The sequence below is a fragment of the Semicossyphus pulcher genome, unplaced genomic scaffold (genome assembly GCF_022749685.1).
Source record: "Semicossyphus pulcher isolate SPU_LCO1_2020_fin unplaced genomic scaffold, fSemPul1.0.p SCAF_21, whole genome shotgun sequence".
In the NCBI taxonomy this organism is placed as follows: domain Eukaryota; kingdom Metazoa; phylum Chordata; class Actinopteri; order Labriformes; family Labridae; genus Semicossyphus; species Semicossyphus pulcher.
The window spans coordinates 13,599,488-13,627,315 of NW_027211695.1; the positions used below are offsets into that span (position 1 = coordinate 13,599,488).

General features: G+C 52.3%; 32 non-coding genes across 32 annotated transcripts; all 32 read right to left on the bottom strand.

Annotated features, from left to right (window-relative positions):
* Positions 1-392: 392 nt before the first annotated feature.
* Positions 393-556, bottom strand: LOC138601472 (U1 spliceosomal RNA). Its single transcript, XR_011308977.1, has one exon. It is a non-coding gene; the product is annotated as a U1 spliceosomal RNA (small nuclear RNA).
* Positions 557-1,214: 658 nt separating this feature from the next.
* Positions 1,215-1,378, bottom strand: LOC138601473 (U1 spliceosomal RNA). The gene has a single exon (XR_011308978.1). It is a non-coding gene; the product is annotated as a U1 spliceosomal RNA (small nuclear RNA).
* A 658-nt stretch (positions 1,379-2,036) lies between these two features.
* Positions 2,037-2,200, bottom strand: LOC138601286 (U1 spliceosomal RNA). The gene has a single exon (XR_011308802.1). It is a non-coding gene; the product is annotated as a U1 spliceosomal RNA (small nuclear RNA).
* A 658-nt stretch (positions 2,201-2,858) lies between these two features.
* LOC138601474 (U1 spliceosomal RNA) lies at positions 2,859-3,022 on the bottom strand. Its single transcript, XR_011308979.1, has one exon. It is a non-coding gene; the product is annotated as a U1 spliceosomal RNA (small nuclear RNA).
* A 658-nt stretch (positions 3,023-3,680) lies between these two features.
* Positions 3,681-3,844, bottom strand: LOC138601475 (U1 spliceosomal RNA). The gene has a single exon (XR_011308980.1). It is a non-coding gene; the product is annotated as a U1 spliceosomal RNA (small nuclear RNA).
* Positions 3,845-4,502: 658 nt separating this feature from the next.
* On the bottom strand, positions 4,503-4,666 carry LOC138601476 (U1 spliceosomal RNA). Its single transcript, XR_011308981.1, has one exon. It is a non-coding gene; the product is annotated as a U1 spliceosomal RNA (small nuclear RNA).
* Positions 4,667-5,324: 658 nt separating this feature from the next.
* Positions 5,325-5,488, bottom strand: LOC138601477 (U1 spliceosomal RNA). The gene has a single exon (XR_011308982.1). It is a non-coding gene; the product is annotated as a U1 spliceosomal RNA (small nuclear RNA).
* A 658-nt stretch (positions 5,489-6,146) lies between these two features.
* Positions 6,147-6,310, bottom strand: LOC138601479 (U1 spliceosomal RNA). The gene has a single exon (XR_011308984.1). It is a non-coding gene; the product is annotated as a U1 spliceosomal RNA (small nuclear RNA).
* A 658-nt stretch (positions 6,311-6,968) lies between these two features.
* LOC138601480 (U1 spliceosomal RNA) lies at positions 6,969-7,132 on the bottom strand. Its single transcript, XR_011308985.1, has one exon. It is a non-coding gene; the product is annotated as a U1 spliceosomal RNA (small nuclear RNA).
* A 658-nt stretch (positions 7,133-7,790) lies between these two features.
* Positions 7,791-7,954, bottom strand: LOC138601481 (U1 spliceosomal RNA). Its single transcript, XR_011308986.1, has one exon. It is a non-coding gene; the product is annotated as a U1 spliceosomal RNA (small nuclear RNA).
* Positions 7,955-8,612: 658 nt separating this feature from the next.
* Positions 8,613-8,776, bottom strand: LOC138601287 (U1 spliceosomal RNA). The gene has a single exon (XR_011308803.1). It is a non-coding gene; the product is annotated as a U1 spliceosomal RNA (small nuclear RNA).
* A 658-nt stretch (positions 8,777-9,434) lies between these two features.
* LOC138601482 (U1 spliceosomal RNA) lies at positions 9,435-9,598 on the bottom strand. Its single transcript, XR_011308987.1, has one exon. It is a non-coding gene; the product is annotated as a U1 spliceosomal RNA (small nuclear RNA).
* Positions 9,599-10,256: 658 nt separating this feature from the next.
* Positions 10,257-10,420, bottom strand: LOC138601483 (U1 spliceosomal RNA). The gene has a single exon (XR_011308988.1). It is a non-coding gene; the product is annotated as a U1 spliceosomal RNA (small nuclear RNA).
* A 658-nt stretch (positions 10,421-11,078) lies between these two features.
* Positions 11,079-11,242, bottom strand: LOC138601484 (U1 spliceosomal RNA). Its single transcript, XR_011308989.1, has one exon. It is a non-coding gene; the product is annotated as a U1 spliceosomal RNA (small nuclear RNA).
* A 1,206-nt stretch (positions 11,243-12,448) lies between these two features.
* On the bottom strand, positions 12,449-12,617 carry LOC138601634 (U1 spliceosomal RNA). The gene has a single exon (XR_011309129.1). It is a non-coding gene; the product is annotated as a U1 spliceosomal RNA (small nuclear RNA).
* Positions 12,618-13,823: 1,206 nt separating this feature from the next.
* LOC138601635 (U1 spliceosomal RNA) lies at positions 13,824-13,992 on the bottom strand. The gene has a single exon (XR_011309130.1). It is a non-coding gene; the product is annotated as a U1 spliceosomal RNA (small nuclear RNA).
* Positions 13,993-14,650: 658 nt separating this feature from the next.
* Positions 14,651-14,814, bottom strand: LOC138601486 (U1 spliceosomal RNA). The gene has a single exon (XR_011308990.1). It is a non-coding gene; the product is annotated as a U1 spliceosomal RNA (small nuclear RNA).
* A 658-nt stretch (positions 14,815-15,472) lies between these two features.
* On the bottom strand, positions 15,473-15,636 carry LOC138601487 (U1 spliceosomal RNA). The gene has a single exon (XR_011308991.1). It is a non-coding gene; the product is annotated as a U1 spliceosomal RNA (small nuclear RNA).
* Positions 15,637-16,294: 658 nt separating this feature from the next.
* On the bottom strand, positions 16,295-16,458 carry LOC138601488 (U1 spliceosomal RNA). Its single transcript, XR_011308992.1, has one exon. It is a non-coding gene; the product is annotated as a U1 spliceosomal RNA (small nuclear RNA).
* A 658-nt stretch (positions 16,459-17,116) lies between these two features.
* Positions 17,117-17,280, bottom strand: LOC138601288 (U1 spliceosomal RNA). Its single transcript, XR_011308804.1, has one exon. It is a non-coding gene; the product is annotated as a U1 spliceosomal RNA (small nuclear RNA).
* Positions 17,281-17,938: 658 nt separating this feature from the next.
* LOC138601489 (U1 spliceosomal RNA) lies at positions 17,939-18,102 on the bottom strand. Its single transcript, XR_011308993.1, has one exon. It is a non-coding gene; the product is annotated as a U1 spliceosomal RNA (small nuclear RNA).
* Positions 18,103-18,760: 658 nt separating this feature from the next.
* LOC138601491 (U1 spliceosomal RNA) lies at positions 18,761-18,924 on the bottom strand. Its single transcript, XR_011308995.1, has one exon. It is a non-coding gene; the product is annotated as a U1 spliceosomal RNA (small nuclear RNA).
* A 658-nt stretch (positions 18,925-19,582) lies between these two features.
* Positions 19,583-19,746, bottom strand: LOC138601492 (U1 spliceosomal RNA). The gene has a single exon (XR_011308996.1). It is a non-coding gene; the product is annotated as a U1 spliceosomal RNA (small nuclear RNA).
* Positions 19,747-20,404: 658 nt separating this feature from the next.
* On the bottom strand, positions 20,405-20,568 carry LOC138601493 (U1 spliceosomal RNA). Its single transcript, XR_011308997.1, has one exon. It is a non-coding gene; the product is annotated as a U1 spliceosomal RNA (small nuclear RNA).
* Positions 20,569-21,226: 658 nt separating this feature from the next.
* LOC138601619 (U1 spliceosomal RNA) lies at positions 21,227-21,390 on the bottom strand. The gene has a single exon (XR_011309115.1). It is a non-coding gene; the product is annotated as a U1 spliceosomal RNA (small nuclear RNA).
* A 658-nt stretch (positions 21,391-22,048) lies between these two features.
* On the bottom strand, positions 22,049-22,212 carry LOC138601494 (U1 spliceosomal RNA). The gene has a single exon (XR_011308998.1). It is a non-coding gene; the product is annotated as a U1 spliceosomal RNA (small nuclear RNA).
* A 658-nt stretch (positions 22,213-22,870) lies between these two features.
* LOC138601495 (U1 spliceosomal RNA) lies at positions 22,871-23,034 on the bottom strand. Its single transcript, XR_011308999.1, has one exon. It is a non-coding gene; the product is annotated as a U1 spliceosomal RNA (small nuclear RNA).
* A 658-nt stretch (positions 23,035-23,692) lies between these two features.
* On the bottom strand, positions 23,693-23,856 carry LOC138601289 (U1 spliceosomal RNA). The gene has a single exon (XR_011308805.1). It is a non-coding gene; the product is annotated as a U1 spliceosomal RNA (small nuclear RNA).
* A 658-nt stretch (positions 23,857-24,514) lies between these two features.
* LOC138601496 (U1 spliceosomal RNA) lies at positions 24,515-24,678 on the bottom strand. The gene has a single exon (XR_011309000.1). It is a non-coding gene; the product is annotated as a U1 spliceosomal RNA (small nuclear RNA).
* Positions 24,679-25,336: 658 nt separating this feature from the next.
* LOC138601497 (U1 spliceosomal RNA) lies at positions 25,337-25,500 on the bottom strand. Its single transcript, XR_011309001.1, has one exon. It is a non-coding gene; the product is annotated as a U1 spliceosomal RNA (small nuclear RNA).
* Positions 25,501-26,158: 658 nt separating this feature from the next.
* LOC138601498 (U1 spliceosomal RNA) lies at positions 26,159-26,322 on the bottom strand. Its single transcript, XR_011309002.1, has one exon. It is a non-coding gene; the product is annotated as a U1 spliceosomal RNA (small nuclear RNA).
* A 1,206-nt stretch (positions 26,323-27,528) lies between these two features.
* LOC138601636 (U1 spliceosomal RNA) lies at positions 27,529-27,697 on the bottom strand. The gene has a single exon (XR_011309131.1). It is a non-coding gene; the product is annotated as a U1 spliceosomal RNA (small nuclear RNA).
* Between the last annotated feature and the right edge of the window lie 131 nt (positions 27,698-27,828).

A 27,828-nucleotide genomic window follows, 5' to 3' on the forward strand; every position in this document is an offset into this window, starting at 1 on the left:
ACTCGGCAAGCCGTTTCTGTCTCTGAGAAAGCAAACACCGTCCAGCAACCGCGCACAAGCCTAAAACCTAAGCATGCCAGCGAGGGAAGAATGTCCAGAGCACATTTCTTCCACAAAGACAGAACAATCTCGGAGAGGAGGACACGCAATTCATTCTGTCCCCTCCAAAGGGCCGCACCCACTTCTTGCTGCCATCGCGACCGCGGCTTCACAGCGTACATCAGACATCTCTGCACAGCAAGGCTGCCACTTTCTGGACTAACCGCAAAAGTAACCCGAGGCCTCTAAATGAACACGCCCACAAACACGCTGACTCACCAGTCGGGAAAACGCGCAGCACAGGCACAGCCGAGGAGGACTCCTTTTTTTTCTCTTTCCTTCAACACAACGATCAGGGGAGAGCGCGAACGCAGTCCCCCACTACCACAAATTATGCAGTCGAGATTCCCACATTTGGGGAATTCGCAGCGGTCAGCACAGCCGCAGTGCAATGGCTGAGCCTCGCCCTGGGTGAACCACCTTCTTGATCATGGTATCTCCCCTGCCAGGTAAGTATGAGTTGGAAGCGTCAGAGACAGGGGACTCACTCCCAGACACGGCCCCCTGGCTGACGGTGCCCAGCACGCATAATCCCCGAGTTGGGGGCCTTTAGCATTAGCTCACCTTCACCTGCTACCAAAGTTGCTGAAAAGTTCAAAACACTGCTGCAATTTGACCAGGGTGTGCGGCACACACGCTCTGTCCCTTTGTTTCCTTCTCCCAGCATTAATTGCTCTAGCAAAAAAGAGATTAAAAAAAGACACAACACAACTCGGAATAGCTACTCGGCAAGCCGTTTCTGTCTCTGAGAAAGCAAACACCGTCCAGCAACCGCGCACAAGCCTAAAACCTAAGCATGCCAGCGAGGGAAGAATGTCCAGAGCACATTTCTTCCACAAAGACAGAACAATCTCGGAGAGGAGGACACGCAATTCATTCTGTCCCCTCCAAAGGGCCGCACCCACTTCTTGCTGCCATCGCGACCGCGGCTTCACAGCGTACATCAGACATCTCTGCACAGCAAGGCTGCCACTTTCTGGACTAACCGCAAAAGTAACCCGAGGCCTCTAAATGAACACGCCCACAAACACGCTGACTCACCAGTCGGGAAAACGCGCAGCACAGGCACAGCCGAGGAGGACTCCTTTTTTTTCTCTTTCCTTCAACACAACGATCAGGGGAGAGCGCGAACGCAGTCCCCCACTACCACAAATTATGCAGTCGAGATTCCCACATTTGGGGAATTCGCAGCGGTCAGCACAGCCGCAGTGCAATGGCTGAGCCTCGCCCTGGGTGAACCACCTTCTTGATCATGGTATCTCCCCTGCCAGGTAAGTATGAGTTGGAAGCGTCAGAGACAGGGGACTCACTCCCAGACACGGCCCCCTGGCTGACGGTGCCCAGCACGCATAATCCCCGAGTTGGGGGCCTTTAGCATTAGCTCACCTTCACCTGCTACCAAAGTTGCTGAAAAGTTCAAAACACTGCTGCAATTTGACCAGGGTGTGCGGCACACACGCTCTGTCCCTTTGTTTCCTTCTCCCAGCATTAATTGCTCTAGCAAAAAAGAGATTAAAAAAAGACACAACACAACTCGGAATAGCTACTCGGCAAGCCGTTTCTGTCTCTGAGAAAGCAAACACCGTCCAGCAACCGCGCACAAGCCTAAAACCTAAGCATGCCAGCGAGGGAAGAATGTCCAGAGCACATTTCTTCCACAAAGACAGAACAATCTCGGAGAGGAGGACACGCAATTCATTCTGTCCCCTCCAAAGGGCCGCACCCACTTCTTGCTGCCATCGCGACCGCGGCTTCACAGCGTACATCAGACATCTCTGCACAGCAAGGCTGCCACTTTCTGGACTAACCGCAAAAGTAACCCGAGGCCTCTAAATGAACACGCCCACAAACACGCTGACTCACCAGTCGGGAAAACGCGCAGCACAGGCACAGCCGAGGAGGACTCCTTTTTTTTCTCTTTCCTTCAACACAACGATCAGGGGAGAGCGCGAACGCAGTCCCCCACTACCACAAATTATGCAGTCGAGATTCCCACATTTGGGGAATTCGCAGCGGTCAGCACAGCCGCAGTGCAATGGCTGAGCCTCGCCCTGGGTGAACCACCTTCTTGATCGTGGTATCTCCCCTGCCAGGTAAGTATGAGTTGGAAGCGTCAGAGACAGGGGACTCACTCCCAGACACGGCCCCCTGGCTGACGGTGCCCAGCACGCATAATCCCCGAGTTGGGGGCCTTTAGCATTAGCTCACCTTCACCTGCTACCAAAGTTGCTGAAAAGTTCAAAACACTGCTGCAATTTGACCAGGGTGTGCAGCACACACGCTCTGTCCCTTTGTTTCCTTCTCCCAGCATTAATTGCTCTAGCAAAAAAGAGATTAAAAAAAGACACAACACAACTCGGAATAGCTACTCGGCAAGCCGTTTCTGTCTCTGAGAAAGCAAACACCGTCCAGCAACCGCGCACAAGCCTAAAACCTAAGCATGCCAGCGAGGGAAGAATGTCCAGAGCACATTTCTTCCACAAAGACAGAACAATCTCGGAGAGGAGGACACGCAATTCATTCTGTCCCCTCCAAAGGGCCGCACCCACTTCTTGCTGCCATCGCGACCGCGGCTTCACAGCGTACATCAGACATCTCTGCACAGCAAGGCTGCCACTTTCTGGACTAACTGCAAAAGTAACCCGAGGCCTCTAAATGAACACGCCCACAAACACGCTGACTCACCAGTCGGGAAAACGCGCAGCACAGGCACAGCCGAGGAGGACTCCTTTTTTTTCTCTTTCCTTCAACACAACGATCAGGGGAGAGCGCGAACGCAGTCCCCCACTACCACAAATTATGCAGTCGAGATTCCCACATTTGGGGAATTCGCAGCGGTCAGCACAGCCGCAGTGCAATGGCTGAGCCTCGCCCTGGGTGAACCACCTTCTTGATCATGGTATCTCCCCTGCCAGGTAAGTATGAGTTGGAAGCGTCAGAGACAGGGGACTCACTCCCAGACACGGCCCCCTGGCTGACGGTGCCCAGCACGCATAATCCCCGAGTTGGGGGCCTTTAGCATTAGCTCACCTTCACCTGCTACCAAAGTTGCTGAAAAGTTCAAAACACTGCTGCAATTTGACCAGGGTGTGCGGCACACACGCTCTGTCCCTTTGTTTCCTTCTCCCAGCATTAATTGCTCTAGCAAAAAAGAGATTAAAAAAAGACACAACACAACTCGGAATAGCTACTCGGCAAGCCGTTTCTGTCTCTGAGAAAGCAAACACCGTCCAGCAACCGCGCACAAGCCTAAAACCTAAGCATGCCAGCGAGGGAAGAATGTCCAGAGCACATTTCTTCCACAAAGACAGAACAATCTCGGAGAGGAGGACACGCAATTCATTCTGTCCCCTCCAAAGGGCCGCACCCACTTCTTGCTGCCATCGCGACCGCGGCTTCACAGCGTACATCAGACATCTCTGCACAGCAAGGCTGCCACTTTCTGGACTAACCGCAAAAGTAACCCGAGGCCTCTAAATGAACACGCCCACAAACACGCTGACTCACCAGTCGGGAAAACGCGCAGCACAGGCACAGCCGAGGAGGACTCCTTTTTTTTCTCTTTCCTTCAACACAACGATCAGGGGAGAGCGCGAACGCAGTCCCCCACTACCACAAATTATGCAGTCGAGATTCCCACATTTGGGGAATTCGCAGCGGTCAGCACAGCCGCAGTGCAATGGCTGAGCCTCGCCCTGGGTGAACCACCTTCTTGATCATGGTATCTCCCCTGCCAGGTAAGTATGAGTTGGAAGCGTCAGAGACAGGGGACTCACTCCCAGACACGGCCCCCTGGCTGACGGTGCCCAGCACGCATAATCCCCGAGTTGGGGGCCTTTAGCATTAGCTCACCTTCACCTGCTACCAAAGTTGCTGAAAAGTTCAAAACACTGCTGCAATTTGACCAGGGTGTGCGGCACACACGCTCTGTCCCTTTGTTTCCTTCTCCCAGCATTAATTGCTCTAGCAAAAAAGAGATTAAAAAAAGACACAACACAACTCGGAATAGCTACTCGGCAAGCCGTTTCTGTCTCTGAGAAAGCAAACACCGTCCAGCAACCGCGCACAAGCCTAAAACCTAAGCATGCCAGCGAGGGAAGAATGTCCAGAGCACATTTCTTCCACAAAGACAGAACAATCTCGGAGAGGAGGACACGCAATTCATTCTGTCCCCTCCAAAGGGCCGCACCCACTTCTTGCTGCCATCGCGACCGCGGCTTCACAGCGTACATCAGACATCTCTGCACAGCAAGGCTGCCACTTTCTGGACTAACCGCAAAAGTAACCCGAGGCCTCTAAATGAACACGCCCACAAACACGCTGACTCACCAGTCGGGAAAACGCGCAGCACAGGCACAGCCGAGGAGGACTCCTTTTTTTTCTCTTTCCTTCAACACAACGATCAGGGGAGAGCGCGAACGCAGTCCCCCACTACCACAAATTATGCAGTCGAGATTCCCACATTTGGGGAATTCGCAGCGGTCAGCACAGCCGCAGTGCAATGGCTGAGCCTCGCCCTGGGTGAACCACCTTCTTGATCATGGTATCTCCCCTGCCAGGTAAGTATGAGTTGGAAGCGTCAGAGACAGGGGACTCACTCCCAGACACGGCCCCCTGGCTGACGGTGCCCAGCACGCATAATCCCCGAGTTGGGGGCCTTTAGCATTAGCTCACCTTCACCTGCTACCAAAGTTGCTGAAAAGTTCAAAACACTGCTGCAATTTGACCAGGGTGTGCGGCACACACGCTCTGTCCCTTTGTTTCCTTCTCCCAGCATTAATTGCTCTAGCAAAAAAGAGATTAAAAAAAGACACAACACAACTCGGAATAGCTACTCGGCAAGCCGTTTCTGTCTCTGAGAAAGCAAACACCGTCCAGCAACCGCGCACAAGCCTAAAACCTAAGCATGCCAGCGAGGGAAGAATGTCCAGAGCACATTTCTTCCACAAAGACAGAACAATCTCGGAGAGGAGGACACGCAATTCATTCTGTCCCCTCCAAAGGGCCGCACCCACTTCTTGCTGCCATCGCGACCGCGGCTTCACAGCGTACATCAGACATCTCTGCACAGCAAGGCTGCCACTTTCTGGACTAACCGCAAAAGTAACCCGAGGCCTCTAAATGAACACGCCCACAAACACGCTGACTCACCAGTCGGGAAAACGCGCAGCACAGGCACAGCCGAGGAGGACTCCTTTTTTTTCTCTTTCCTTCAACACAACGATCAGGGGAGAGCGCGAACGCAGTCCCCCACTACCACAAATTATGCAGTCGAGATTCCCACATTTGGGGAATTCGCAGCGGTCAGCACAGCCGCAGTGCAATGGCTGAGCCTCGCCCTGGGTGAACCACCTTCTTGATCATGGTATCTCCCCTGCCAGGTAAGTATGAGTTGGAAGCGTCAGAGACAGGGGACTCACTCCCAGACACGGCCCCCTGGCTGACGGTGCCCAGCACGCATAATCCCCGAGTTGGGGGCCTTTAGCATTAGCTCACCTTCACCTGCTACCAAAGTTGCTGAAAAGTTCAAAACACTGCTGCAATTTGACCAGGGTGTGCGGCACACACGCTCTGTCCCTTTGTTTCCTTCTCCCAGCATTAATTGCTCTAGCAAAAAAGAGATTAAAAAAAGACACAACACAACTCGGAATAGCTACTCGGCAAGCCGTTTCTGTCTCTGAGAAAGCAAACACCGTCCAGCAACCGCGCACAAGCCTAAAACCTAAGCATGCCAGCGAGGGAAGAATGTCCAGAGCACATTTCTTCCACAAAGACAGAACAATCTCGGAGAGGAGGACACGCAATTCATTCTGTCCCCTCCAAAGGGCCGCACCCACTTCTTGCTGCCATCGCGACCGCGGCTTCACAGCGTACATCAGACATCTCTGCACAGCAAGGCTGCCACTTTCTGGACTAACTGCAAAAGTAACCCGAGGCCTCTAAATGAACACGCCCACAAACACGCTGACTCACCAGTCGGGAAAACGCGCAGCACAGGCACAGCCGAGGAGGACTCCTTTTTTTTCTCTTTCCTTCAACACAACGATCAGGGGAGAGCGCGAACGCAGTCCCCCACTACCACAAATTATGCAGTCGAGATTCCCACATTTGGGGAATTCGCAGCGGTCAGCACAGCCGCAGTGCAATGGCTGAGCCTCGCCCTGGGTGAACCACCTTCTTGATCATGGTATCTCCCCTGCCAGGTAAGTATGAGTTGGAAGCGTCAGAGACAGGGGACTCACTCCCAGACACGGCCCCCTGGCTGACGGTGCCCAGCACGCATAATCCCCGAGTTGGGGGCCTTTAGCATTAGCTCACCTTCACCTGCTACCAAAGTTGCTGAAAAGTTCAAAACACTGCTGCAATTTGACCAGGGTGTGCGGCACACACGCTCTGTCCCTTTGTTTCCTTCTCCCAGCATTAATTGCTCTAGCAAAAAAGAGATTAAAAAAAGACACAACACAACTCGGAATAGCTACTCGGCAAGCCGTTTCTGTCTCTGAGAAAGCAAACACCGTCCAGCAACCGCGCACAAGCCTAAAACCTAAGCATGCCAGCGAGGGAAGAATGTCCAGAGCACATTTCTTCCACAAAGACAGAACAATCTCGGAGAGGAGGACACGCAATTCATTCTGTCCCCTCCAAAGGGCCGCACCCACTTCTTGCTGCCATCGCGACCGCGGCTTCACAGCGTACATCAGACATCTCTGCACAGCAAGGCTGCCACTTTCTGGACTAACCGCAAAAGTAACCCGAGGCCTCTAAATGAACACGCCCACAAACACGCTGACTCACCAGTCGGGAAAACGCGCAGCACAGGCACAGCCGAGGAGGACTCCTTTTTTTTCTCTTTCCTTCAACACAACGATCAGGGGAGAGCGCGAACGCAGTCCCCCACTACCACAAATTATGCAGTCGAGATTCCCACATTTGGGGAATTCGCAGCGGTCAGCACAGCCGCAGTGCAATGGCTGAGCCTCGCCCTGGGTGAACCACCTTCTTGATCATGGTATCTCCCCTGCCAGGTAAGTATGAGTTGGAAGCGTCAGAGACAGGGGACTCACTCCCAGACACGGCCCCCTGGCTGACGGTGCCCAGCACGCATAATCCCCGAGTTGGGGGCCTTTAGCATTAGCTCACCTTCACCTGCTACCAAAGTTGCTGAAAAGTTCAAAACACTGCTGCAATTTGACCAGGGTGTGCGGCACACACGCTCTGTCCCTTTGTTTCCTTCTCCCAGCATTAATTGCTCTAGCAAAAAAGAGATTAAAAAAAGACACAACACAACTCGGAATAGCTACTCGGCAAGCCGTTTCTGTCTCTGAGAAAGCAAACACCGTCCAGCAACCGCGCACAAGCCTAAAACCTAAGCATGCCAGCGAGGGAAGAATGTCCAGAGCACATTTCTTCCACAAAGACAGAACAATCTCGGAGAGGAGGACACGCAATTCATTCTGTCCCCTCCAAAGGGCCGCACCCACTTCTTGCTGCCATCGCGACCGCGGCTTCACAGCGTACATCAGACATCTCTGCACAGCAAGGCTGCCACTTTCTGGACTAACCGCAAAAGTAACCCGAGGCCTCTAAATGAACACGCCCACAAACACGCTGACTCACCAGTCGGGAAAACGCGCAGCACAGGCACAGCCGAGGAGGACTCCTTTTTTTTCTCTTTCCTTCAACACAACGATCAGGGGAGAGCGCGAACGCAGTCCCCCACTACCACAAATTATGCAGTCGAGATTCCCACATTTGGGGAATTCGCAGCGGTCAGCACAGCCGCAGTGCAATGGCTGAGCCTCGCCCTGGGTGAACCACCTTCTTGATCATGGTATCTCCCCTGCCAGGTAAGTATGAGTTGGAAGCGTCAGAGACAGGGGACTCACTCCCAGACACGGCCCCCTGGCTGACGGTGCCCAGCACGCATAATCCCCGAGTTGGGGGCCTTTAGCATTAGCTCACCTTCACCTGCTACCAAAGTTGCTGAAAAGTTCAAAACACTGCTGCAATTTGACCAGGGTGTGCGGCACACACGCTCTGTCCCTTTGTTTCCTTCTCCCAGCATTAATTGCTCTAGCAAAAAAGAGATTAAAAAAAGACACAACACAACTCGGAATAGCTACTCGGCAAGCCGTTTCTGTCTCTGAGAAAGCAAACACCGTCCAGCAACCGCGCACAAGCCTAAAACCTAAGCATGCCAGCGAGGGAAGAATGTCCAGAGCACATTTCTTCCACAAAGACAGAACAATCTCGGAGAGGAGGACACGCAATTCATTCTGTCCCCTCCAAAGGGCCGCACCCACTTCTTGCTGCCATCGCGACCGCGGCTTCACAGCGTACATCAGACATCTCTGCACAGCAAGGCTGCCACTTTCTGGACTAACCGCAAAAGTAACCCGAGGCCTCTAAATGAACACGCCCACAAACACGCTGACTCACCAGTCGGGAAAACGCGCAGCACAGGCACAGCCGAGGAGGACTCCTTTTTTTTCTCTTTCCTTCAACACAACGATCAGGGGAGAGCGCGAACGCAGTCCCCCACTACCACAAATTATGCAGTCGAGATTCCCACATTTGGGGAATTCGCAGCGGTCAGCACAGCCGCAGTGCAATGGCTGAGCCTCGCCCTGGGTGAACCACCTTCTTGATCGTGGTATCTCCCCTGCCAGGTAAGTATGAGTTGGAAGCGTCAGAGACAGGGGACTCACTCCCAGACACGACCCCCTGGCTGACGGTGCCCAGCACGCATAATCCCCGAGTTGGGGGCCTTTAGCATTAGCTCACCTTCACCTGCTACCAAAGTTGCTGAAAAGTTCAAAACACTGCTGCAATTTGACCAGGGTGTGCGGCACACACGCTCTGTCCCTTTGTTTCCTTCTCCCAGCATTAATTGCTCTAGCAAAAAAGAGATTAAAAAAAGACACAACACAACTCGGAATAGCTACTCGGCAAGCCGTTTCTGTCTCTGAGAAAGCAAACACCGTCCAGCAACCGCGCACAAGCCTAAAACCTAAGCATGCCAGCGAGGGAAGAATGTCCAGAGCACATTTCTTCCACAAAGACAGAACAATCTCGGAGAGGAGGACACGCAATTCATTCTGTCCCCTCCAAAGGGCCGCACCCACTTCTTGCTGCCATCGCGACCGCGGCTTCACAGCGTACATCAGACATCTCTGCACAGCAAGGCTGCCACTTTCTGGACTAACCGCAAAAGTAACCCGAGGCCTCTAAATGAACACGCCCACAAACACGCTGACTCACCAGTCGGGAAAACGCGCAGCACAGGCACAGCCGAGGAGGACTCCTTTTTTTTCTCTTTCCTTCAACACAACGATCAGGGGAGAGCGCGAACGCAGTCCCCCACTACCACAAATTATGCAGTCGAGATTCCCACATTTGGGGAATTCGCAGCGGTCAGCACAGCCGCAGTGCAATGGCTGAGCCTCGCCCTGGGTGAACCACCTTCTTGATCATGGTATCTCCCCTGCCAGGTAAGTATGAGTTGGAAGCGTCAGAGACAGGGGACTCACTCCCAGACACGGCCCCCTGGCTGACGGTGCCCAGCACGCATAATCCCCGAGTTGGGGGCCTTTAGCATTAGCTCACCTTCACCTGCTACCAAAGTTGCTGAAAAGTTCAAAACACTGCTGCAATTTGACCAGGGTGTGCGGCACACACGCTCTGTCCCTTTGTTTCCTTCTCCCAGCATTAATTGCTCTAGCAAAAAAGAGATTAAAAAAAGACACAACACAACTCGGAATAGCTACTCGGCAAGCCGTTTCTGTCTCTGAGAAAGCAAACACCGTCCAGCAACCGCGCACAAGCCTAAAACCTAAGCATGCCAGCGAGGGAAGAATGTCCAGAGCACATTTCTTCCACAAAGACAGAACAATCTCGGAGAGGAGGACACGCAATTCATTCTGTCCCCTCCAAAGGGCCGCACCCACTTCTTGCTGCCATCGCGACCGCGGCTTCACAGCGTACATCAGACATCTCTGCACAGCAAGGCTGCCACTTTCTGGACTAACCGCAAAAGTAACCCGAGGCCTCTAAATGAACACGCCCACAAACACGCTGACTCACCAGTCGGGAAAACGCGCAGCACAGGCACAGCCGAGGAGGACTCCTTTTTTTTCTCTTTCCTTCAACACAACGATCAGGGGAGAGCGCGAACGCAGTCCCCCACTACCACAAATTATGCAGTCGAGATTCCCACATTTGGGGAATTCGCAGCGGTCAGCACAGCCGCAGTGCAATGGCTGAGCCTCGCCCTGGGTGAACCACCTTCTTGATCATGGTATCTCCCCTGCCAGGTAAGTATGAGTTGGAAGCGTCAGAGACAGGGGACTCACTCCCAGACACGGCCCCCTGGCTGACGGTGCCCAGCACGCATAATCCCCGAGTTGGGGGCCTTTAGCATTAGCTCACCTTCACCTGCTACCAAAGTTGCTGAAAAGTTCAAAACACTGCTGCAATTTGACCAGGGTGTGCGGCACACACGCTCTGTCCCTTTGTTTCCTTCTCCCAGCATTAATTGCTCTAGCAAAAAAGAGATTAAAAAAAGACACAACACAACTCGGAATAGCTACTCGGCAAGCCGTTTCTGTCTCTGAGAAAGCAAACACCGTCCAGCAACCGCGCACAAGCCTAAAACCTAAGCATGCCAGCGAGGGAAGAATGTCCAGAGCACATTTCTTCCACAAAGACAGAACAATCTCGGAGAGGAGGACACGCAATTCATTCTGTCCCCTCCAAAGGGCCGCACCCACTTCTTGCTGCCATCGCGACCGCGGCTTCACAGCGTACATCAGACATCTCTGCACAGCAAGGCTGCCACTTTCTGGACTAACCGCAAAAGTAACCCGAGGCCTCTAAATGAACACGCCCACAAACACGCTGACTCACCAGTCGGGAAAACGCGCAGCACAGGCACAGCCGAGGAGGACTCCTTTTTTTTCTCTTTCCTTCAACACAACGATCAGGGGAGAGCGCGAACGCAGTCCCCCACTACCACAAATTATGCAGTCGAGATTCCCACATTTGGGGAATTCGCAGCGGTCAGCACAGCCGCAGTGCAATGGCTGAGCCTCGCCCTGGGTGAACCACCTTCTTGATCATGGTATCTCCCCTGCCAGGTAAGTATGAGTTGGAAGCGTCAGAGACAGGGGACTCACTCCCAGACACGGCCCCCTGGCTGACGGTGCCCAGCACGCATAATCCCCGAGTTGGGGGCCTTTAGCATTAGCTCACCTTCACCTGCTACCAAAGTTGCTGAAAAGTTCAAAACACTGCTGCAATTTGACCAGGGTGTGCGGCACACACGCTCTGTCCCTTTGTTTCCTTCTCCCAGCATTAATTGCTCTAGCAAAAAAGAGATTAAAAAAAGACACAACACAACTCGGAATAGCTACTCGGCAAGCCGTTTCTGTCTCTGAGAAAGCAAACACCGTCCAGCAACCGCGCACAAGCCTAAAACCTAAGCATGCCAGCGAGGGAAGAATGTCCAGAGCACATTTCTTCCACAAAGACAGAACAATCTCGGAGAGGAGGACACGCAATTCATTCTGTCCCCTCCAAAGGGCCGCACCCACTTCTTGCTGCCATCGCGACCGCGGCTTCACAGCGTACATCAGACATCTCTGCACAGCAAGGCTGCCACTTTCTGGACTAACCGCAAAAGTAACCCGAGGCCTCTAAATGAACACGCCCACAAACACGCTGACTCACCAGTCGGGAAAACGCGCAGCACAGGCACAGCCGAGGAGGACTCCTTTTTTTTCTCTTTCCTTCAACACAACGATCAGGGGAGAGCGCGAACGCAGTAGAGATGTTTCGGTCCTGAACGATTCGTTCAAAAAGAACGAATCTTTTCAGTGAACGGAATGATCCGTTCACTTTCATGCATCAAATTCGTTCCTTTCGTTCACTTGGCTCCTCTCGCGGCTCCCCACTTCTTTTAGAAAACCAGACTGATTGATGTTAGCACGAGTACAGATATGGACTTATGTGTCTGAAATAAAGAAATAAAGTAAAGTACAATACTAGAAACGGTATTACAACATCTCAAAAATAAACTGACACAACAGCAAGATGAGATAACACATGAATGTTTATTTTTATATAAATATTATAATATTTTCTTTTTAATATAGTTGGGCGAAGTAACTGTTATATTGTGATGATTGAACAAGAAGACCAGTAATGCAATGGGAGCCGTATCGTTCATGAACGAGTGAGAGTGAGTGAGTTACAGGTAAACCGGAAATGTCACTGAACGACCTGGTGAACGAATGTAATGAACGAATCGTTCAGCTGAACGAGATCCGAAGATCCGGGTCACTGAAGTGAACGAGAGTTGACATCTCTAGAACGCAGTCCCCCACTACCACAAATTATGCAGTCGAGATTCCCACATTTGGGGAATTCGCAGCGGTCAGCACAGCCGCAGTGCAATGGCTGAGCCTCGCCCTGGGTGAACCACCTTCTTGATCGTGGTATCTCCCCTGCCAGGTAAGTATGAGTTGGAAGCGTCAGAGACAGGGGACTCACTCCCATACACGGCCCCCTGGCTGACGGTGCCCAGCACGCATAATCCCCGAGTTGGGGGCCTTTAGCATTAGCTCACCTTCACCTGCTACCAAAGTTGCTGAAAAGTTCAAAACACTGCTGCAATTTGACCAGGGTGTGCGGCACACACGCTCTGTCCCTTTGTTTCCTTCTCCCAGCATTAATTGCTCTAGCAAAAAAGAGATTAAAAAAAGACACAACACAACTCGGAATAGCTACTCGGCAAGCCGTTTCTGTCTCTGAGAAAGCAAACACCGTCCAGCAACCGCGCACAAGCCTAAAACCTAAGCATGCCAGCGAGGGAAGAATGTCCAGAGCACATTTCTTCCACAAAGACAGAACAATCTCGGAGAGGAGGACACGCAATTCATTCTGTCCCCTCCAAAGGGCCGCACCCACTTCTTGCTGCCATCGCGACCGCGGCTTCACAGCGTACATCAGACATCTCTGCACAGCAAGGCTGCCACTTTCTGGACTAACCGCAAAAGTAACCCGAGGCCTCTAAATGAACACGCCCACAAACACGCTGACTCACCAGTCGGGAAAACGCGCAGCACAGGCACAGCCGAGGAGGACTCCTTTTTTTTCTCTTTCCTTCAACACAACGATCAGGGGAGAGCGCGAACGCAGTAGAGATGTTTCGGTCCTGAACGATTCGTTCAAAAAGAACGAATCTTTTCAGTGAACGGAATGATCCGTTCACTTTCATGCATCAAATTCGTTCCTTTCGTTCACTTGGCTCCTCTCGCGGCTCCCCACTTCTTTTAGAAAACCAGACTGATTGATGTTAGCACGAGTACAGATATGGACTTATGTGTCTGAAATAAAGAAATAAAGTAAAGTACAATACTAGAAACGGTATTACAACATCTCAAAAATAAACTGACACAACAGCAAGATGAGATAACACATGAATGTTTATTTTTATATAAATATTATAATATTTTCTTTTTAATATAGTTGGGCGAAGTAACTGTTATATTGTGATGATTGAACAAGAAGACCAGTAATGCAATGGGAGCCGTATCGTTCATGAACGAGTGAGAGTGAGTGAGTTACAGGTAAACCGGAAATGTCACTGAACGACCTGGTGAACGAATGTAATGAACGAATCGTTCAGCTGAACGAGATCCGAAGATCCGGGTCACTGAAGTGAACGAGAGTTGACATCTCTAGAACGCAGTCCCCCACTACCACAAATTATGCAGTCGAGATTCCCACATTTGGGGAATTCGCAGCGGTCAGCACAGCCGCAGTGCAATGGCTGAGCCTCGCCCTGGGTGAACCACCTTCTTGATCGTGGTATCTCCCCTGCCAGGTAAGTATGAGTTGGAAGCGTCAGAGACAGGGGACTCACTCCCATACACGGCCCCCTGGCTGACGGTGCCCAGCACGCATAATCCCCGAGTTGGGGGCCTTTAGCATTAGCTCACCTTCACCTGCTACCAAAGTTGCTGAAAAGTTCAAAACACTGCTGCAATTTGACCAGGGTGTGCGGCACACACGCTCTGTCCCTTTGTTTCCTTCTCCCAGCATTAATTGCTCTAGCAAAAAAGAGATTAAAAAAAGACACAACACAACTCGGAATAGCTACTCGGCAAGCCGTTTCTGTCTCTGAGAAAGCAAACACCGTCCAGCAACCGCGCACAAGCCTAAAACCTAAGCATGCCAGCGAGGGAAGAATGTCCAGAGCACATTTCTTCCACAAAGACAGAACAATCTCGGAGAGGAGGACACGCAATTCATTCTGTCCCCTCCAAAGGGCCGCACCCACTTCTTGCTGCCATCGCGACCGCGGCTTCACAGCGTACATCAGACATCTCTGCACAGCAAGGCTGCCACTTTCTGGACTAACCGCAAAAGTAACCCGAGGCCTCTAAATGAACACGCCCACAAACACGCTGACTCACCAGTCGGGAAAACGCGCAGCACAGGCACAGCCGAGGAGGACTCCTTTTTTTTCTCTTTCCTTCAACACAACGATCAGGGGAGAGCGCGAACGCAGTCCCCCACTACCACAAATTATGCAGTCGAGATTCCCACATTTGGGGAATTCGCAGCGGTCAGCACAGCCGCAGTGCAATGGCTGAGCCTCGCCCTGGGTGAACCACCTTCTTGATCATGGTATCTCCCCTGCCAGGTAAGTATGAGTTGGAAGCGTCAGAGACAGGGGACTCACTCCCAGACACGGCCCCCTGGCTGACGGTGCCCAGCACGCATAATCCCCGAGTTGGGGGCCTTTAGCATTAGCTCACCTTCACCTGCTACCAAAGTTGCTGAAAAGTTCAAAACACTGCTGCAATTTGACCAGGGTGTGCGGCACACACGCTCTGTCCCTTTGTTTCCTTCTCCCAGCATTAATTGCTCTAGCAAAAAAGAGATTAAAAAAAGACACAACACAACTCGGAATAGCTACTCGGCAAGCCGTTTCTGTCTCTGAGAAAGCAAACACCGTCCAGCAACCGCGCACAAGCCTAAAACCTAAGCATGCCAGCGAGGGAAGAATGTCCAGAGCACATTTCTTCCACAAAGACAGAACAATCTCGGAGAGGAGGACACGCAATTCATTCTGTCCCCTCCAAAGGGCCGCACCCACTTCTTGCTGCCATCGCGACCGCGGCTTCACAGCGTACATCAGACATCTCTGCACAGCAAGGCTGCCACTTTCTGGACTAACCGCAAAAGTAACCCGAGGCCTCTAAATGAACACGCCCACAAACACGCTGACTCACCAGTCGGGAAAACGCGCAGCACAGGCACAGCCGAGGAGGACTCCTTTTTTTTCTCTTTCCTTCAACACAACGATCAGGGGAGAGCGCGAACGCAGTCCCCCACTACCACAAATTATGCAGTCGAGATTCCCACATTTGGGGAATTCGCAGCGGTCAGCACAGCCGCAGTGCAATGGCTGAGCCTCGCCCTGGGTGAACCACCTTCTTGATCATGGTATCTCCCCTGCCAGGTAAGTATGAGTTGGAAGCGTCAGAGACAGGGGACTCACTCCCAGACACGGCCCCCTGGCTGACGGTGCCCAGCACGCATAATCCCCGAGTTGGGGGCCTTTAGCATTAGCTCACCTTCACCTGCTACCAAAGTTGCTGAAAAGTTCAAAACACTGCTGCAATTTGACCAGGGTGTGCGGCACACACGCTCTGTCCCTTTGTTTCCTTCTCCCAGCATTAATTGCTCTAGCAAAAAAGAGATTAAAAAAAGACACAACACAACTCGGAATAGCTACTCGGCAAGCCGTTTCTGTCTCTGAGAAAGCAAACACCGTCCAGCAACCGCGCACAAGCCTAAAACCTAAGCATGCCAGCGAGGGAAGAATGTCCAGAGCACATTTCTTCCACAAAGACAGAACAATCTCGGAGAGGAGGACACGCAATTCATTCTGTCCCCTCCAAAGGGCCGCACCCACTTCTTGCTGCCATCGCGACCGCGGCTTCACAGCGTACATCAGACATCTCTGCACAGCAAGGCTGCCACTTTCTGGACTAACCGCAAAAGTAACCCGAGGCCTCTAAATGAACACGCCCACAAACACGCTGACTCACCAGTCGGGAAAACGCGCAGCACAGGCACAGCCGAGGAGGACTCCTTTTTTTTCTCTTTCCTTCAACACAACGATCAGGGGAGAGCGCGAACGCAGTCCCCCACTACCACAAATTATGCAGTCGAGATTCCCACATTTGGGGAATTCGCAGCGGTCAGCACAGCCGCAGTGCAATGGCTGAGCCTCGCCCTGGGTGAACCACCTTCTTGATCATGGTATCTCCCCTGCCAGGTAAGTATGAGTTGGAAGCGTCAGAGACAGGGGACTCACTCCCAGACACGGCCCCCTGGCTGACGGTGCCCAGCACGCATAATCCCCGAGTTGGGGGCCTTTAGCATTAGCTCACCTTCACCTGCTACCAAAGTTGCTGAAAAGTTCAAAACACTGCTGCAATTTGACCAGGGTGTGCGGCACACACGCTCTGTCCCTTTGTTTCCTTCTCCCAGCATTAATTGCTCTAGCAAAAAAGAGATTAAAAAAAGACACAACACAACTCGGAATAGCTACTCGGCAAGCCGTTTCTGTCTCTGAGAAAGCAAACACCGTCCAGCAACCGCGCACAAGCCTAAAACCTAAGCATGCCAGCGAGGGAAGAATGTCCAGAGCACATTTCTTCCACAAAGACAGAACAATCTCGGAGAGGAGGACACGCAATTCATTCTGTCCCCTCCAAAGGGCCGCACCCACTTCTTGCTGCCATCGCGACCGCGGCTTCACAGCGTACATCAGACATCTCTGCACAGCAAGGCTGCCACTTTCTGGACTAACCGCAAAAGTAACCCGAGGCCTCTAAATGAACACGCCCACAAACACGCTGACTCACCAGTCGGGAAAACGCGCAGCACAGGCACAGCCGAGGAGGACTCCTTTTTTTTCTCTTTCCTTCAACACAACGATCAGGGGAGAGCGCGAACGCAGTCCCCCACTACCACAAATTATGCAGTCGAGATTCCCACATTTGGGGAATTCGCAGCGGTCAGCACAGCCGCAGTGCAATGGCTGAGCCTCGCCCTGGGTGAACCACCTTCTTGATCGTGGTATCTCCCCTGCCAGGTAAGTATGAGTTGGAAGCGTCAGAGACAGGGGACTCACTCCCAGACACGGCCCCCTGGCTGACGGTGCCCAGCACGCATAATCCCCGAGTTGGGGGCCTTTAGCATTAGCTCACCTTCACCTGCTACCAAAGTTGCTGAAAAGTTCAAAACACTGCTGCAATTTGACCAGGGTGTGCAGCACACACGCTCTGTCCCTTTGTTTCCTTCTCCCAGCATTAATTGCTCTAGCAAAAAAGAGATTAAAAAAAGACACAACACAACTCGGAATAGCTACTCGGCAAGCCGTTTCTGTCTCTGAGAAAGCAAACACCGTCCAGCAACCGCGCACAAGCCTAAAACCTAAGCATGCCAGCGAGGGAAGAATGTCCAGAGCACATTTCTTCCACAAAGACAGAACAATCTCGGAGAGGAGGACACGCAATTCATTCTGTCCCCTCCAAAGGGCCGCACCCACTTCTTGCTGCCATCGCGACCGCGGCTTCACAGCGTACATCAGACATCTCTGCACAGCAAGGCTGCCACTTTCTGGACTAACTGCAAAAGTAACCCGAGGCCTCTAAATGAACACGCCCACAAACACGCTGACTCACCAGTCGGGAAAACGCGCAGCACAGGCACAGCCGAGGAGGACTCCTTTTTTTTCTCTTTCCTTCAACACAACGATCAGGGGAGAGCGCGAACGCAGTCCCCCACTACCACAAATTATGCAGTCGAGATTCCCACATTTGGGGAATTCGCAGCGGTCAGCACAGCCGCAGTGCAATGGCTGAGCCTCGCCCTGGGTGAACCACCTTCTTGATCATGGTATCTCCCCTGCCAGGTAAGTATGAGTTGGAAGCGTCAGAGACAGGGGACTCACTCCCAGACACGGCCCCCTGGCTGACGGTGCCCAGCACGCATAATCCCCGAGTTGGGGGCCTTTAGCATTAGCTCACCTTCACCTGCTACCAAAGTTGCTGAAAAGTTCAAAACACTGCTGCAATTTGACCAGGGTGTGCGGCACACACGCTCTGTCCCTTTGTTTCCTTCTCCCAGCATTAATTGCTCTAGCAAAAAAGAGATTAAAAAAAGACACAACACAACTCGGAATAGCTACTCGGCAAGCCGTTTCTGTCTCTGAGAAAGCAAACACCGTCCAGCAACCGCGCACAAGCCTAAAACCTAAGCATGCCAGCGAGGGAAGAATGTCCAGAGCACATTTCTTCCACAAAGACAGAACAATCTCGGAGAGGAGGACACGCAATTCATTCTGTCCCCTCCAAAGGGCCGCACCCACTTCTTGCTGCCATCGCGACCGCGGCTTCACAGCGTACATCAGACATCTCTGCACAGCAAGGCTGCCACTTTCTGGACTAACCGCAAAAGTAACCCGAGGCCTCTAAATGAACACGCCCACAAACACGCTGACTCACCAGTCGGGAAAACGCGCAGCACAGGCACAGCCGAGGAGGACTCCTTTTTTTTCTCTTTCCTTCAACACAACGATCAGGGGAGAGCGCGAACGCAGTCCCCCACTACCACAAATTATGCAGTCGAGATTCCCACATTTGGGGAATTCGCAGCGGTCAGCACAGCCGCAGTGCAATGGCTGAGCCTCGCCCTGGGTGAACCACCTTCTTGATCATGGTATCTCCCCTGCCAGGTAAGTATGAGTTGGAAGCGTCAGAGACAGGGGACTCACTCCCAGACACGGCCCCCTGGCTGACGGTGCCCAGCACGCATAATCCCCGAGTTGGGGGCCTTTAGCATTAGCTCACCTTCACCTGCTACCAAAGTTGCTGAAAAGTTCAAAACACTGCTGCAATTTGACCAGGGTGTGCGGCACACACGCTCTGTCCCTTTGTTTCCTTCTCCCAGCATTAATTGCTCTAGCAAAAAAGAGATTAAAAAAAGACACAACACAACTCGGAATAGCTACTCGGCAAGCCGTTTCTGTCTCTGAGAAAGCAAACACCGTCCAGCAACCGCGCACAAGCCTAAAACCTAAGCATGCCAGCGAGGGAAGAATGTCCAGAGCACATTTCTTCCACAAAGACAGAACAATCTCGGAGAGGAGGACACGCAATTCATTCTGTCCCCTCCAAAGGGCCGCACCCACTTCTTGCTGCCATCGCGACCGCGGCTTCACAGCGTACATCAGACATCTCTGCACAGCAAGGCTGCCACTTTCTGGACTAACCGCAAAAGTAACCCGAGGCCTCTAAATGAACACGCCCACAAACACGCTGACTCACCAGTCGGGAAAACGCGCAGCACAGGCACAGCCGAGGAGGACTCCTTTTTTTTCTCTTTCCTTCAACACAACGATCAGGGGAGAGCGCGAACGCAGTCCCCCACTACCACAAATTATGCAGTCGAGATTCCCACATTTGGGGAATTCGCAGCGGTCAGCACAGCCGCAGTGCAATGGCTGAGCCTCGCCCTGGGTGAACCACCTTCTTGATCATGGTATCTCCCCTGCCAGGTAAGTATGAGTTGGAAGCGTCAGAGACAGGGGACTCACTCCCAGACACGGCCCCCTGGCTGACGGTGCCCAGCACGCATAATCCCCGAGTTGGGGGCCTTTAGCATTAGCTCACCTTCACCTGCTACCAAAGTTGCTGAAAAGTTCAAAACACTGCTGCAATTTGACCAGGGTGTGCGGCACACACGCTCTGTCCCTTTGTTTCCTTCTCCCAGCATTAATTGCTCTAGCAAAAAAGAGATTAAAAAAAGACACAACACAACTCGGAATAGCTACTCGGCAAGCCGTTTCTGTCTCTGAGAAAGCAAACACCGTCCAGCAACCGCGCACAAGCCTAAAACCTAAGCATGCCAGCGAGGGAAGAATGTCCAGAGCACATTTCTTCCACAAAGACAGAACAATCTCGGAGAGGAGGACACGCAATTCATTCTGTCCCCTCCAAAGGGCCGCACCCACTTCTTGCTGCCATCGCGACCGCGGCTTCACAGCGTACATCAGACATCTCTGCACAGCAAGGCTGCCACTTTCTGGACTAACCGCAAAAGTAACCCGAGGCCTCTAAATGAACACGCCCACAAACACGCTGACTCACCAGTCGGGAAAACGCGCAGCACAGGCACAGCCGAGGAGGACTCCTTTTTTTTCTCTTTCCTTCAACACAACGATCAGGGGAGAGCGCGAACGCAGTCCCCCACTACCACAAATTATGCAGTCGAGATTCCCACATTTGGGGAATTCGCAGCGGTCAGCACAGCCGCAGTGCAATGGCTGAGCCTCGCCCTGGGTGAACCACCTTCTTGATCATGGTATCTCCCCTGCCAGGTAAGTATGAGTTGGAAGCGTCAGAGACAGGGGACTCACTCCCAGACACGGCCCCCTGGCTGACGGTGCCCAGCACGCATAATCCCCGAGTTGGGGGCCTTTAGCATTAGCTCACCTTCACCTGCTACCAAAGTTGCTGAAAAGTTCAAAACACTGCTGCAATTTGACCAGGGTGTGCGGCACACACGCTCTGTCCCTTTGTTTCCTTCTCCCAGCATTAATTGCTCTAGCAAAAAAGAGATTAAAAAAAGACACAACACAACTCGGAATAGCTACTCGGCAAGCCGTTTCTGTCTCTGAGAAAGCAAACACCGTCCAGCAACCGCGCACAAGCCTAAAACCTAAGCATGCCAGCGAGGGAAGAATGTCCAGAGCACATTTCTTCCACAAAGACAGAACAATCTCGGAGAGGAGGACACGCAATTCATTCTGTCCCCTCCAAAGGGCCGCACCCACTTCTTGCTGCCATCGCGACCGCGGCTTCACAGCGTACATCAGACATCTCTGCACAGCAAGGCTGCCACTTTCTGGACTAACTGCAAAAGTAACCCGAGGCCTCTAAATGAACACGCCCACAAACACGCTGACTCACCAGTCGGGAAAACGCGCAGCACAGGCACAGCCGAGGAGGACTCCTTTTTTTTCTCTTTCCTTCAACACAACGATCAGGGCAGAGCGCGAACGCAGTCCCCCACTACCACAAATTATGCAGTCGAGATTCCCACATTTGGGGAATTCGCAGCGGTCAGCACAGCCGCAGTGCAATGGCTGAGCCTCGCCCTGGGTGAACCACCTTCTTGATCATGGTATCTCCCCTGCCAGGTAAGTATGAGTTGGAAGCGTCAGAGACAGGGGACTCACTCCCAGACACGGCCCCCTGGCTGACGGTGCCCAGCACGCATAATCCCCGAGTTGGGGGCCTTTAGCATTAGCTCACCTTCACCTGCTACCAAAGTTGCTGAAAAGTTCAAAACACTGCTGCAATTTGACCAGGGTGTGCGGCACACACGCTCTGTCCCTTTGTTTCCTTCTCCCAGCATTAATTGCTCTAGCAAAAAAGAGATTAAAAAAAGACACAACACAACTCGGAATAGCTACTCGGCAAGCCGTTTCTGTCTCTGAGAAAGCAAACACCGTCCAGCAACCGCGCACAAGCCTAAAACCTAAGCATGCCAGCGAGGGAAGAATGTCCAGAGCACATTTCTTCCACAAAGACAGAACAATCTCGGAGAGGAGGACACGCAATTCATTCTGTCCCCTCCAAAGGGCCGCACCCACTTCTTGCTGCCATCGCGACCGCGGCTTCACAGCGTACATCAGACATCTCTGCACAGCAAGGCTGCCACTTTCTGGACTAACCGCAAAAGTAACCCGAGGCCTCTAAATGAACACGCCCACAAACACGCTGACTCACCAGTCGGGAAAACGCGCAGCACAGGCACAGCCGAGGAGGACTCCTTTTTTTTCTCTTTCCTTCAACACAACGATCAGGGGAGAGCGCGAACGCAGTCCCCCACTACCACAAATTATGCAGTCGAGATTCCCACATTTGGGGAATTCGCAGCGGTCAGCACAGCCGCAGTGCAATGGCTGAGCCTCGCCCTGGGTGAACCACCTTCTTGATCATGGTATCTCCCCTGCCAGGTAAGTATGAGTTGGAAGCGTCAGAGACAGGGGACTCACTCCCAGACACGGCCCCCTGGCTGACGGTGCCCAGCACGCATAATCCCCGAGTTGGGGGCCTTTAGCATTAGCTCACCTTCACCTGCTACCAAAGTTGCTGAAAAGTTCAAAACACTGCTGCAATTTGACCAGGGTGTGCGGCACACACGCTCTGTCCCTTTGTTTCCTTCTCCCAGCATTAATTGCTCTAGCAAAAAAGAGATTAAAAAAAGACACAACACAACTCGGAATAGCTACTCGGCAAGCCGTTTCTGTCTCTGAGAAAGCAAACACCGTCCAGCAACCGCGCACAAGCCTAAAACCTAAGCATGCCAGCGAGGGAAGAATGTCCAGAGCACATTTCTTCCACAAAGACAGAACAATCTCGGAGAGGAGGACACGCAATTCATTCTGTCCCCTCCAAAGGGCCGCACCCACTTCTTGCTGCCATCGCGACCGCGGCTTCACAGCGTACATCAGACATCTCTGCACAGCAAGGCTGCCACTTTCTGGACTAACCGCAAAAGTAACCCGAGGCCTCTAAATGAACACGCCCACAAACACGCTGACTCACCAGTCGGGAAAACGCGCAGCACAGGCACAGCCGAGGAGGACTCCTTTTTTTTCTCTTTCCTTCAACACAACGATCAGGGGAGAGCGCGAACGCAGTCCCCCACTACCACAAATTATGCAGTCGAGATTCCCACATTTGGGGAATTCGCAGCGGTCAGCACAGCCGCAGTGCAATGGCTGAGCCTCGCCCTGGGTGAACCACCTTCTTGATCATGGTATCTCCCCTGCCAGGTAAGTATGAGTTGGAAGCGTCAGAGACAGGGGACTCACTCCCAGACACGGCCCCCTGGCTGACGGTGCCCAGCACGCATAATCCCCGAGTTGGGGGCCTTTAGCATTAGCTCACCTTCACCTGCTACCAAAGTTGCTGAAAAGTTCAAAACACTGCTGCAATTTGACCAGGGTGTGCGGCACACACGCTCTGTCCCTTTGTTTCCTTCTCCCAGCATTAATTGCTCTAGCAAAAAAGAGATTAAAAAAAGACACAACACAACTCGGAATAGCTACTCGGCAAGCCGTTTCTGTCTCTGAGAAAGCAAACACCGTCCAGCAACCGCGCACAAGCCTAAAACCTAAGCATGCCAGCGAGGGAAGAATGTCCAGAGCACATTTCTTCCACAAAGACAGAACAATCTCGGAGAGGAGGACACGCAATTCATTCTGTCCCCTCCAAAGGGCCGCACCCACTTCTTGCTGCCATCGCGACCGCGGCTTCACAGCGTACATCAGACATCTCTGCACAGCAAGGCTGCCACTTTCTGGACTAACCGCAAAAGTAACCCGAGGCCTCTAAATGAACACGCCCACAAACACGCTGACTCACCAGTCGGGAAAACGCGCAGCACAGGCACAGCCGAGGAGGACTCCTTTTTTTTCTCTTTCCTTCAACACAACGATCAGGGGAGAGCGCGAACGCAGTCCCCCACTACCACAAATTATGCAGTCGAGATTCCCACATTTGGGGAATTCGCAGCGGTCAGCACAGCCGCAGTGCAATGGCTGAGCCTCGCCCTGGGTGAACCACCTTCTTGATCGTGGTATCTCCCCTGCCAGGTAAGTATGAGTTGGAAGCGTCAGAGACAGGGGACTCACTCCCAGACACGACCCCCTGGCTGACGGTGCCCAGCACGCATAATCCCCGAGTTGGGGGCCTTTAGCATTAGCTCACCTTCACCTGCTACCAAAGTTGCTGAAAAGTTCAAAACACTGCTGCAATTTGACCAGGGTGTGCGGCACACACGCTCTGTCCCTTTGTTTCCTTCTCCCAGCATTAATTGCTCTAGCAAAAAAGAGATTAAAAAAAGACACAACACAACTCGGAATAGCTACTCGGCAAGCCGTTTCTGTCTCTGAGAAAGCAAACACCGTCCAGCAACCGCGCACAAGCCTAAAACCTAAGCATGCCAGCGAGGGAAGAATGTCCAGAGCACATTTCTTCCACAAAGACAGAACAATCTCGGAGAGGAGGACACGCAATTCATTCTGTCCCCTCCAAAGGGCCGCACCCACTTCTTGCTGCCATCGCGACCGCGGCTTCACAGCGTACATCAGACATCTCTGCACAGCAAGGCTGCCACTTTCTGGACTAACCGCAAAAGTAACCCGAGGCCTCTAAATGAACACGCCCACAAACACGCTGACTCACCAGTCGGGAAAACGCGCAGCACAGGCACAGCCGAGGAGGACTCCTTTTTTTTCTCTTTCCTTCAACACAACGATCAGGGGAGAGCGCGAACGCAGTCCCCCACTACCACAAATTATGCAGTCGAGATTCCCACATTTGGGGAATTCGCAGCGGTCAGCACAGCCGCAGTGCAATGGCTGAGCCTCGCCCTGGGTGAACCACCTTCTTGATCATGGTATCTCCCCTGCCAGGTAAGTATGAGTTGGAAGCGTCAGAGACAGGGGACTCACTCCCAGACACGGCCCCCTGGCTGACGGTGCCCAGCACGCATAATCCCCGAGTTGGGGGCCTTTAGCATTAGCTCACCTTCACCTGCTACCAAAGTTGCTGAAAAGTTCAAAACACTGCTGCAATTTGACCAGGGTGTGCGGCACACACGCTCTGTCCCTTTGTTTCCTTCTCCCAGCATTAATTGCTCTAGCAAAAAAGAGATTAAAAAAAGACACAACACAACTCGGAATAGCTACTCGGCAAGCCGTTTCTGTCTCTGAGAAAGCAAACACCGTCCAGCAACCGCGCACAAGCCTAAAACCTAAGCATGCCAGCGAGGGAAGAATGTCCAGAGCACATTTCTTCCACAAAGACAGAACAATCTCGGAGAGGAGGACACGCAATTCATTCTGTCCCCTCCAAAGGGCCGCACCCACTTCTTGCTGCCATCGCGACCGCGGCTTCACAGCGTACATCAGACATCTCTGCACAGCAAGGCTGCCACTTTCTGGACTAACCGCAAAAGTAACCCGAGGCCTCTAAATGAACACGCCCACAAACACGCTGACTCACCAGTCGGGAAAACGCGCAGCACAGGCACAGCCGAGGAGGACTCCTTTTTTTTCTCTTTCCTTCAACACAACGATCAGGGGAGAGCGCGAACGCAGTCCCCCACTACCACAAATTATGCAGTCGAGATTCCCACATTTGGGGAATTCGCAGCGGTCAGCACAGCCGCAGTGCAATGGCTGAGCCTCGCCCTGGGTGAACCACCTTCTTGATCATGGTATCTCCCCTGCCAGGTAAGTATGAGTTGGAAGCGTCAGAGACAGGGGACTCACTCCCAGACACGGCCCCCTGGCTGACGGTGCCCAGCACGCATAATCCCCGAGTTGGGGGCCTTTAGCATTAGCTCACCTTCACCTGCTACCAAAGTTGCTGAAAAGTTCAAAACACTGCTGCAATTTGACCAGGGTGTGCGGCACACACGCTCTGTCCCTTTGTTTCCTTCTCCCAGCATTAATTGCTCTAGCAAAAAAGAGATTAAAAAAAGACACAACACAACTCGGAATAGCTACTCGGCAAGCCGTTTCTGTCTCTGAGAAAGCAAACACCGTCCAGCAACCGCGCACAAGCCTAAAACCTAAGCATGCCAGCGAGGGAAGAATGTCCAGAGCACATTTCTTCCACAAAGACAGAACAATCTCGGAGAGGAGGACACGCAATTCATTCTGTCCCCTCCAAAGGGCCGCACCCACTTCTTGCTGCCATCGCGACCGCGGCTTCACAGCGTACATCAGACATCTCTGCACAGCAAGGCTGCCACTTTCTGGACTAACCGCAAAAGTAACCCGAGGCCTCTAAATGAACACGCCCACAAACACGCTGACTCACCAGTCGGGAAAACGCGCAGCACAGGCACAGCCGAGGAGGACTCCTTTTTTTTCTCTTTCCTTCAACACAACGATCAGGGGAGAGCGCGAACGCAGTCCCCCACTACCACAAATTATGCAGTCGAGATTCCCACATTTGGGGAATTCGCAGCGGTCAGCACAGCCGCAGTGCAATGGCTGAGCCTCGCCCTGGGTGAACCACCTTCTTGATCATGGTATCTCCCCTGCCAGGTAAGTATGAGTTGGAAGCGTCAGAGACAGGGGACTCACTCCCAGACACGGCCCCCTGGCTGACGGTGCCCAGCACGCATAATCCCCGAGTTGGGGGCCTTTAGCATTAGCTCACCTTCACCTGCTACCAAAGTTGCTGAAAAGTTCAAAACACTGCTGCAATTTGACCAGGGTGTGCGGCACACACGCTCTGTCCCTTTGTTTCCTTCTCCCAGCATTAATTGCTCTAGCAAAAAAGAGATTAAAAAAAGACACAACACAACTCGGAATAGCTACTCGGCAAGCCGTTTCTGTCTCTGAGAAAGCAAACACCGTCCAGCAACCGCGCACAAGCCTAAAACCTAAGCATGCCAGCGAGGGAAGAATGTCCAGAGCACATTTCTTCCACAAAGACAGAACAATCTCGGAGAGGAGGACACGCAATTCATTCTGTCCCCTCCAAAGGGCCGCACCCACTTCTTGCTGCCATCGCGACCGCGGCTTCACAGCGTACATCAGACATCTCTGCACAGCAAGGCTGCCACTTTCTGGACTAACCGCAAAAGTAACCCGAGGCCTCTAAATGAACACGCCCACAAACACGCTGACTCACCAGTCGGGAAAACGCGCAGCACAGGCACAGCCGAGGAGGACTCCTTTTTTTTCTCTTTCCTTCAACACAACGATCAGGGGAGAGCGCGAACGCAGTAGAGATGTTTCGGTCCTGAACGATTCGTTCAAAAAGAACGAATCTTTTCAGTGAACGGAATGATCCGTTCACTTTCATGCATCAAATTCGTTCCTTTCGTTCACTTGGCTCCTCTCGCGGCTCCCCACTTCTTTTAGAAAACCAGACTGATTGATGTTAGCACGAGTACAGATATGGACTTATGTGTCTGAAATGAAGAAATAAAGTAAAGTACAATACTAGAAACGGTATTACAACATCTCAAAAATAAACTGACACAACAGCAAGATGAGATAACACATGAATGTTTATTTTTATATAAATATTATAATATTTTCTTTTTAATATAGTTGGGCGAAGTAACTGTTATATTGTGATGATTGAACAAGAAGACCAGTAATGCAATGGGAGCCGTATCGTTCATGAACGAGTGAGAGTGAGTGAGTTACAGGTAAACCGGAAATGTCACTGAACGACCTGGTGAACGAATGTAATGAACGAATCGTTCAGCTGAACGAGATCCGAAGATCCGGGTCACTGAAGTGAACGAGAGTTGACATCTCTAGAACGCAGTCCCCCACTACCACAAATTATGCAGTCGAGATTCCCACATTTGGGGAATTCGCAGCGGTCAGCACAGCCGCAGTGCAATGGCTGAGCCTCGCCCTGGGTGAACCACCTTCTTGATCGTGGTATCTCCCCTGCCAGGTAAGTATGAGTTGGAAGCGTCAGAGACAGGGGACTCACTCCCATACACGGCCCCCTGGCTGACGGTGCCCAGCACGCATAATCCCCGAGTTGGGGGCCTTTAGCATTAGCTCACCTTCACCTGCTACCAAAGTTGCTG